Source organism: Moschus berezovskii, chromosome 6 (genome assembly GCF_049115385.1).
Source record: "Moschus berezovskii isolate FMDL1 chromosome 6, NW_MosBer_1.0, whole genome shotgun sequence".
Lineage (NCBI taxonomy): Eukaryota > Metazoa > Chordata > Mammalia > Artiodactyla > Moschidae > Moschus > Moschus berezovskii.
Genome location: NC_142465.1, coordinates 114321106 through 114330427, shown reverse-complemented (window position 1 = coordinate 114330427; position 9322 = coordinate 114321106).

The window sequence follows — 9322 nt, the reverse complement described above, 5'->3', positions numbered from 1 at the left end:
GTGGGAACATTCCCCACACTGCTGGAGATCTCCACCCGAGTGTGGGGAGGTTCCAGAAGGGAAGGCAGAACCTCGGTCCCCCCAGAGAGGGGTGGGTGCGTGCGAGGAGCGTGAGCTCCCTAGCAGGAGAAGGTTTTGTCCAGTTCCACCACCAGGAAAACTGGGAACAGGCCAGATGCTGGGGGAGCCCAGATTGGGGCCAGACAGACGGACTAGGCCAAAGGACCCCGGGGAGGGGGCAGGGTGGCTCAGCCCAAGTGCCTTGGGACTGGGGAGGATGATCCTGGCAGTGCCAGCCAGGCTGCCCTGTGCAAGTTCCCAGCTCTGGCCTCCTGTGAGTGCCCTTCACTCCCTAGAGCCGGAGGAAGGACAGGCTGCCTGTGCCCGGGTCTCAGCAGGATTCTCAAACACCTCCAGGGTCCCTGTGTCATGGGCGACACCCTGGGACCAGAGCCTGGGGAGATGGGCCCCTGGAGTGGGGGCCCTGGGGAGATGGGGTAGGGTCTGTCTGGAACCGTCACTTTGATGGCACCGGGTGGGGGCCCTTCTCCTGGTGTCAGCCCACCTCTGCACCTGGGTTGCCCCCTTTGCCCCGAGGGACTACACCTCTGGATTTGGGGGTCACTTCCAAGAATGGAGGGGCGGCTGTTGTCAGAGCCCAGGAACCAAAACCAAAGGAGTGGACAGACGAGGAGTTTCCTTCCGCCAGCCACCCTTGGGCAGTGTTGACATTCTCTGATCTTGGTGAGAGCTGGGGAAAACCGGACGGCGTTTCCCTTTTATCAAATCACTCTGTGTGTGTTTAGGTTTTCCTTCCGGGTCAGGGCCATGGTTGGGCTGTTTGCTCAGGCACAGTTGTGTGCTGGGCCTGATCTTTATCATATACGCAGTTACTGGGGTCCCACAGCACCCCCTAAGGTGGGCCCATAAGCTGTAGTCAAGCAAATTGGCTACATGTCCCCAATAGATCAGATGGTAAAGCATCTGCCTGCAGTACAGGAGACGCGGGTTCAATCCCTGGGTCAGGAAGATCCCCTGGAGAAGGAAATGGCAACCCACTCCAGTATCCTTGCCTGGAAAATCCCATGGATGGAGGAACCTGGCAGGCTATAGTCCATGGGGTTGCAGAGTCAGACATGACCGAGCGACTTCACTTCCAGGCAGGAAGCAATGCAGAAGGCCCTGGGGCAGACACAGCTGAGCCAGACCAGACGCCTCTGGGCCCAGCACTGTGGTCCGAGTCTGCTCCCTGAGCCTTCTACTCCAGGACTCTCCCCTGGGCGGGGGCAGGGGGAGAACTCTGCCTCTCGATGGCTGGGTGTGGGTGCGTGCGAGGAGCGTGAGAGAAGGGATAAGAGGATGAGGAGCTATCAGCTCAGATCTGGGTGGGCCTCACCTCGTCTTCTCCCCCTGTGCCCCCAGCACCCTCCCCATGCTCTCCCTGGAGCCCAAGGCCCTCAGGGCAGCAGGAGCCCTGGGACCAGTGCACCCCCTCGCCATCTCCCTGAGGTCAGGGAGATGCTGGCTTGGTAAAGGCCTTAGTAGAACCTAGTGACGAACATCCGGGCCCAAAATAGCGCCCGACACCACTGATGTGATGATGAGATGAAAGTGTGCAGCTCACCTCCATGAGGAGAGAAGAGGGAAGAAAAGACGTCCTGTCCTTTCGGGGGCACGACAGCCCCTCCTCAATGTCTGCCTCTGTCACATAGAGTGAAAACATGGGAACATTCCCCACACTGCTGGAGATCTCCACCCGAGTGTGGGGAGGTCCCAGAAGGGAAGGCAGGACCTCAGTGCAAAACAGCCCAACCACGGCCCTGACCCGAAAGGAAAACCTAAACACACACAGAGTGACTTGACAAAAGGGAAACACCGTCCGGTTTTCCCCAGCTCTGACCAAGATCAGAGAATGTCGACACTGCCCAAGGGTGGCTGGCGGAAGGAAACTCCTCGTCTGTCCGCTCCTTTGTTTTTGGTTCCTGGGCTCTGAGATGTCCTGGGTCTCAGTCCAATCCCTCTGCTGAGGTCACCTGTGCACGCACCTCCCCTGATGCCCCCCCACATGCGGTATGAGCCAGAATGTAGGAGTTTGGGTGGATTATTTGTGGTTTGAGTGATATACTGGAGGAGGGCGCTCTCCACCTGTTAAAAAAAAACAATAACATCATTTGTTGAGGAATAGCTCTCTCAGACAATGTCCTAATGTGTCCATTGACATGGTCACCTAACTGTCACAATAGCCCCCATGGTCGGTCACTGGACTTGTCTCTATGTTTCAGGGAAGGATCTCAAGGGCCAGAGGTGAAGTCCCGTCCAAGGTCCCTGAGCATGAAGGGGGCCAGACCCAGAGTCAAGTTCTGACTCTGAAGCATCCCCATAGAAAGGTGACAACTGCTCAGACACCGAGGGAGCAGGAGGAGGGGACCCTGAGAAGGAGGGTCTTCCCAGGAGTTTGGGGGGCCGAGCTGCAGGTGAGGGGTGTGGCCAGAGCAGGACCAGACCTAACAAGGAGGACCAGTCTAGGGGCCAGTGCTGGGGATGCCCAAAGGGAAGGGCAGGCAGGCTGGCGGGCCTCAGCGAGGGAGAAGGACAAGTGGGGTCTCAGAATGAATGATGTTGCTGTTCAGTCGCTCAGTCGTGTCCGACTCTTTGCCACCCCCGTGGACTGCAGCAACCAGTCCTCCGGCCTTTCACCATCTCCTGGAGTTTACTCAGACTCATGTCCTTTGAGTCGGTGATGCCATCCAACCATCTCATCCTCTGTCGTCCCCTTCTCCTCCTGCCTTCCATCTTTCCCAGCATCAGGGTCTTTTCCAATTAGGAGGCTCTTGGCATCAGGTGGCCAAAGTATTAGAGCTTCAGCTTCAGCATCAGTCCTTCCAATGAATATTCAGGGTTGGTTTCCTTTAGGATTGACTGGTTTGATCTCCTTGTTGTCCAAGGGACTCTCAAGAGCCTTCTCCAGCACCACAATTCGAAAGCACTGATTCTACAGTGCTCAACCTTCTTTATGGTCCAGCTCTCACGTCAGTTCAGGACTTCTGGAAAAACCATAGCTTTAACTATATGTACCTTTGTTGGTAAAGTGTGGTCTCCACTTTTTAATACACTGTCTAGGTTTGTCATAGCTTTTCTTCCAAGAAGCAAGCATCTTTTTATTTCATAGTGGCAGTCACCATCCACAGTGATTTTGGAGCCCCCCCAAAATAAAATCTGTCACTGTTTCCCCTTTATTTGCCATGAAGTGATGGGACCACATGCCATGATCTTAGTTTTCTGAGTGTTGAGTGTTAAGCCACCATTTTCACTCTCCTCTTTCATTTTCATCAGGAAGCTCTTCAGTGCCTCTTTACCTTCTGCCATTAGGGTGGTGTTATTTGCACATCTGAGGTTTGTGATTCTCCCAGCCTGGCATTTCACATAATATACTCTGCATATAAGTTAAATAAGGAGGGTGACAATGTACAACCTTGAAGTACTCTTCCCAGTTTTGAACCAGTATGTTGTTCCATGTCCGGTTCTAACTGTTGTTTCTTGACCCACATACAGGTTTCCCAGGAGACAAGTCAGGTGGTCTGGCATTCCCATCTCTTTAAGAATTTTCCAGTTTGTTGTGATCCACAGAAGTCTTTAGCGCAGTCAGTGAAGTGGAAGCAGATATTTTTCTGGAATTCCCTTGCTTTCTCCATGATCCAATGAAACGTTGGCAATTTTATCTCTGGTTCTTCTGCCTTTTCTAAACTCAGCTTGAACATCTGGAAGTTCTCGGCTCACATACTGCTGAAGCCTAGCTTGAAGGATTTTGAGTATGACCTTATTAGCATGTGAAATGAGCGCAATTGTCCAGAGTTTGTATATTTTTTGGCACTACCCTTCTTTGGGATTGTAATGAAAACTGATCTTTTCCAGTCCTGTGGTCACTGCTCTGTTTTCCAAGTTTGCTGTCATATTGAGTGCAGAACTTTAACAGCATCATCTTTTTAGGATTTTAAATAATTCAGCTGGAATTCCATCACTTCCTTTAGCTTTGTTTGTAGTAATGCTTCCTAAGGCCCCCTTAACCTCACACTCCAGGATATCTGGCTCTAGTTATGACCACACCATCATGGTTATTCTGGCCATTAAGACCTTTTTTGTGTAGTTCTTCTGTGAATTCTCACCACCTTTTCTTTTTTTAATTAATTAATTAATTTTAATTAAAGGCTAATTACTTTATGATATTATAGTGACTTTCACCATACATCAACACGAATCAGCCACGGGTGTACACGTGTCCCCCATCCTGAACCCCCCTTTTGCCACCTCTTCTTAATCTCTTCTGCCTCCATTAGGTCCATACTGTTTCTGTCCTATATTGTGCCCATCTTTGCATGAAATGTTCCCTTGATATCTCTAATTTTCTTAAACAGACGTCTGGTCTTTCCCATTCTATTGTTTTCCTCTACTTCTTCACATCGTTCATTGAAGAAGGCCTTCTAATCTCTCCTTGCTATTCTCTGGAACTCTGCATTCAGTTGGGTGTATCTTTCCCTTTCTTTCTTGCTTTTCGCTTCTCTTCCTCAGCTATTTGTAAAGCCTCCTCAGACAACCACTTTGCCTTCTTGCATTTCTATTTCTTTGGGACAGTTTTGGTCACTGCCTCTTGGTAAATGTTACAAACCTCCATCCATAGTTCTTCAGGCACTCTACTGGATCTAATCCCTTGAATCTATTTGTTACCTCCACTATATAATCATAAGAGATTTGATTTAGGTCATACCAGAATGGTCTAGTGGTTTTCCCTACTTTCTTTAAGTCTGAATTTTGCAATAAGGAGTTCATGATCTGAGTCACAGTCAGCTCCACGTCTTGTTTTTGCTGACCGTATAGAGCTTCACCATCTGATGATGTCCCCGTGGAGAGTCATCTCTTGTGTTGCTGGAAATGGGTGTTTGCTATGACTAATGTGTTCTCTTGACGGAACTCTTGTTAACATTTGCCCTGCTTCATTTTGTACTCCAAGGCCAAATTGCCTATTCCTCCAGGTATCTCCTGAGGAAGCTTCAAGTCAACTTTAGTTTCTTTGGCATCAGTGGTTGGGGCATAGGTTTGGATTACTGTGATGTTGAATGGTTTATGCAGGAAACAAACTGAGATTGCTCTGTCATTTTTGAGACTGCACCCAAGTACTGCATTTTGGACTTTTCTGTTGACTATGAGGACTACTCCAGCACTTCTAAGGAATTCTTGCCCACAGTAGTTGATAAAATGATGATCTGAATTAAATACGCCCATTCCCGTCCCCTTTAGTTCACTGATTCCTAAAATGTCAGTGTTCACTCTTGCCATCTCCTGCTTGACCGCGTCAAGTTTGCCTTGATTCATGGACCTAACATTCCAGGTTCCTGGGCAACGCTGCTCTTTAGAGTGTCGGATTTTACTTTCGTCTCCAGACACATCCGCAGCTGGGTGCTGTTTCCACTGTGGCCCAGCCACGTCATTCTTTCTGGAGCTATTAGTAATTGCCTTTCACTCTTCCCCAGTAGCATATCGGACACCTTCCGATCTGGGGGGTTCATCTTTCAGTGTCATATCTTTTTGCCTTATACTCTTCCTGGGGTTCTTGTGGCAAGAATATTGGAGTGGGTTGCCATTTCCTTCTCCAGTGGACCACGTCTTGTCAGAACCCTCCACTGTGACCCATCTGTCTCGGGTGGCCTTGCATGGCATGTCTCATAGTTTCATTGAGTTGCACAAGCCCCTTCGCCATGACAAGGCTGTGATCCATGAAGGGGTCAAAATGAACAGAAACTGTAAGTCAGTGGGTTTCCCATCAGCTGACTCACAGTAGATAAGGATACTTATCCATCAGAAGGATGGACAGGTGCCAAAGTCCAGGGCTTGCTCTGGGGTGAGACTGATGTCTGGTGGTGGGCAGTCATCCAGAAGCCTGAGGACACCAGCAGGAGGAGATAAGCTTGGGGATCTGAGCTGGGGCAGCAGGTGAGGACCCCTGAATACCAACAGTATTGCGTGCTGCTGTGCGGGCTTAGTCGCTCACTCGTGTCCGACTCTTTGCGACCCCCTGGACTATAGCCCACCAGGCTCCTCTGTCCATGGGATTTCCCAGGCAAGAATACTGGAGTGGGTTGCCATTTCCTCCTCCAGGGGACCTTTCTGATCCAGGGATCGAACCCCTGTGCCTTCTGCATTGGCAGGCAGAATCTTTACCACTGGAAGACCTGGAAATCTCAACAGCATTGCTGACTGCATGAAATGAACATTTCTGGGCACAAAGAAGAGAGCCTGAGAGAGAACGTTTCCCTGGCATGGAGTTAATGTGCAGTACCAGTACACTCACGCTGTCATGATCAGCAGCCAACCGTCTCCTTCCCAGAGCCTGGGATGGAAGCCAACGCCTGCTTTCCAACCCTGACCCATACATCACCCCTCAGAGCCTTTGCAAGGTGCTGAATTTGCACACATGCTGAGCACCTGCTGTATGCACAGCAGAGGGAGTTGCTGTGGATCCAAACATTGATCTAGGAGTTCACGGACCTGAGGTCTCCATCTCCACCAGAGGCGGTGCTCACCTTCCCAGATCCAGAGCCCAGTGACGGGGGCCAGCCACAGTTCTCCGGAACAGCATCAGGTTGTCTGAGCCTGAGGAAAGAAACAGCCTCCGGGTGCTTTTCTCACAGGACTCAGGTGGGTGTGGGGGGCTACGTGGAGTGTGTGTGGTCTGATTCCTCTGAAAAGCAAAGGAAGCCGGGTATGCTGGATGGATCCACAGGTTTCTCTCACCCTAACCTCCTGTGTCTCTGGAGCAGGTGAACACAAGCAAAGTGAATAAGGTCAGTAATATAGGCCATTTGTCAAGTGTTTGCTCGGTGCCGAGGGTCACCTGCTGGTACATGGCAGGGTCACAGGGGGGCCCGGAAGACACACTGGTGGGGGGCCAGAGGGAGGGTCCTGAGGAGGGAGGATGTGTCAGTTCAGAAAGAGAGCAGGACCCTGGCATGTACCCTGTCTCAGCTGACAGCCTTTCTTCCGAGCTGCCTCGAGGTTGGACACCTTGCCTCCATCTCAAGGCCGTGATCCCTGGGGATAACATCTCGTGGCCCACCCCCCCTCCCCACGATGTCCTGGAACACCAGAAACCACACGATGACAAAAAAGAAAAGAAAAAAGAAAAACAGGTCTTGCACATAGTTTGCCAGGGCAAAGAGACACAGCCACGCCTGGCTCAGACACATAGCACCCATAATCCCTTACTCACGGAATTGACAAAAAGAAACATCATGGGGTTCCCCAGACACACCCAGACTATCTCAGCTGTGAGCCAAGTCAGAGGATTGTGACACATCTCATTCGTGTTTGGTGGGAGAACTTCGTCACTGTATCTCCTTTGGTTTCAATTCCTGGGCTCTTGCCAGCGGCCCTCCTCCATTCCTCCAAGCAAGTGACCAAAACAATCCACAAGGTATAGTCCTTCTGGGCAAAGAGGGACCCGCAGATGGAGAATAGGTGGGCTTACGCTAGGAGAACGGCCCCACCCTGGGCTGTGAGAGCGCAGGTCCCAGGCAGACCTGTCTGCATCTCCCCAGGATCCCTGTTCCCAGGGTCCCGTCCTCCCAGGTCCTGGTCCCAGAAGCTGTTCCTAATAAGCAATTCTTAGGGACCCAGCCTGGTCTCTGTAACCCATAGAGACGCCATCTCCTGCTCAGAAGGACTGGAGGTGCTGGGCGCGCAGCGTCTGCTCAGTGTGCAGACTCTGACCTGGGAAGTGTGGGCACTGCTCAGGACACCCCACTCCCCAGGCCCATCCTCACCCAGAAACCACCTGCCACAATAATGGGGGCTGAACCTCCACCCGAGGACCACGTCTGCTCTCCAGGGGACCAGGCCTAGAGGATGGAGCGTCAGAGGGGCCTCAGCCCGGGGTGAGGTGGGGGTGGAGGGCACCCTCCTGGAGGAGCAGCACCCGCCCGAGAAGGAGGGCGACTCTGTGCTGAGTGTCCACCCTGAGGATGTGGGTGAGCAGCGTGGTTCTCAGTGCAGGCAGTCAGGCTGGGATTCGGGGCGCAACCAGCTCCCTGGGAGAGAGCGCTGGGCCAGGACATGGGGGTCTGAGGGGAGCCGGATGGGGAGTCAATGGGACAAAAGGGCAGCCCCTTGGCGACAACAGGGCCAGCTAGGGGCTGGAATACACAGTCCCCACATTCCTCAGGCCTGGAGGGGGCAGGAAGCGCATAGTTGGCTGGGCCTCTGCGGCAGATATATGTCCCACAGCCAGCTCTCCCTGTGCCATCCTGGCCAAGCCCAGTCCCTTCGGGAGCCTCTCTCCTCTGTGCACTGGGGCCTTGCATGGGGGCGCTCCGAAGGAGAGCTCAGCCCACAGTTATCCTTTCTCCTCTCTTCCCAAGGATGAAGGTAGCTGCCTGCCTACAGGACCAGCTTCTCTCCCCCTGACTGTGTATCCCCCAGACCCCCTAGCCCAGTGGGCCCCAGGGAGCCTGGGCCGGGCCATGGCCCGTGCTGGCTGCTGCAGGAGGCTCAGCAATGGGTTTTCATGAAGCTTGTCCTCTGGGATACAGACCCTGCTGTCCTTTGACCTGTCCCCTCACTGCCTGCCTGGCTGGTCCCTGCTGCCCTGATGACCTCACTGGTCCGTGGTCAGCCTAGTGGCATCCAGGTAGGGCCTTTGTCAGAACAGGGAGGTGGAAACCTCTTCATATGAGAATCAGCCAAACTGAAGGGCAGCGGGGATCCATGGTTGATGTGGGAGAGAGGCAGGCGGAGCTGGTGGCTGTTGTCCTCGTGGGTGGATGGACGGCTGCCTGAGGGGGCACAGGTTGTGGAAGGTGGTTTCCTCACTTCTCACAGCAGCACCAGCCTTTAGGGAGCATCAGATGAGCCCCCAAATTTAATATGGGATGAAAGATGTCACATATAAAGGCGTTCATACTGATGCCATCTATATGAGGCTCAAAACCAGGCAAAGTCAATCTATGATCATAGATAGTCCTGATATGGATTCCCTCTGGACAGGGCTCAGCTGGGATGGGACTCGAGGGATCCTCCATTTGGGATTCTGGGAACAGCCCCACCTCAGTCTGGTTGGTGGCTACACTGTCTAGAAACCTAAGATTTTGAACTTAACTGTAAGTTATATGCCACTTTTTTTTTTCTTGCCACTTTTTAAAAAATGGAAAAAAAATTCACAAAGCCTACATTTTTAACAAGGAAAAAGTTTTACTAAAAAACTCAAATATAATATCCCAAATAAACTGATAGACAGGAATAATGCAAAACAAATTCAAACAGAATCACCGTGATA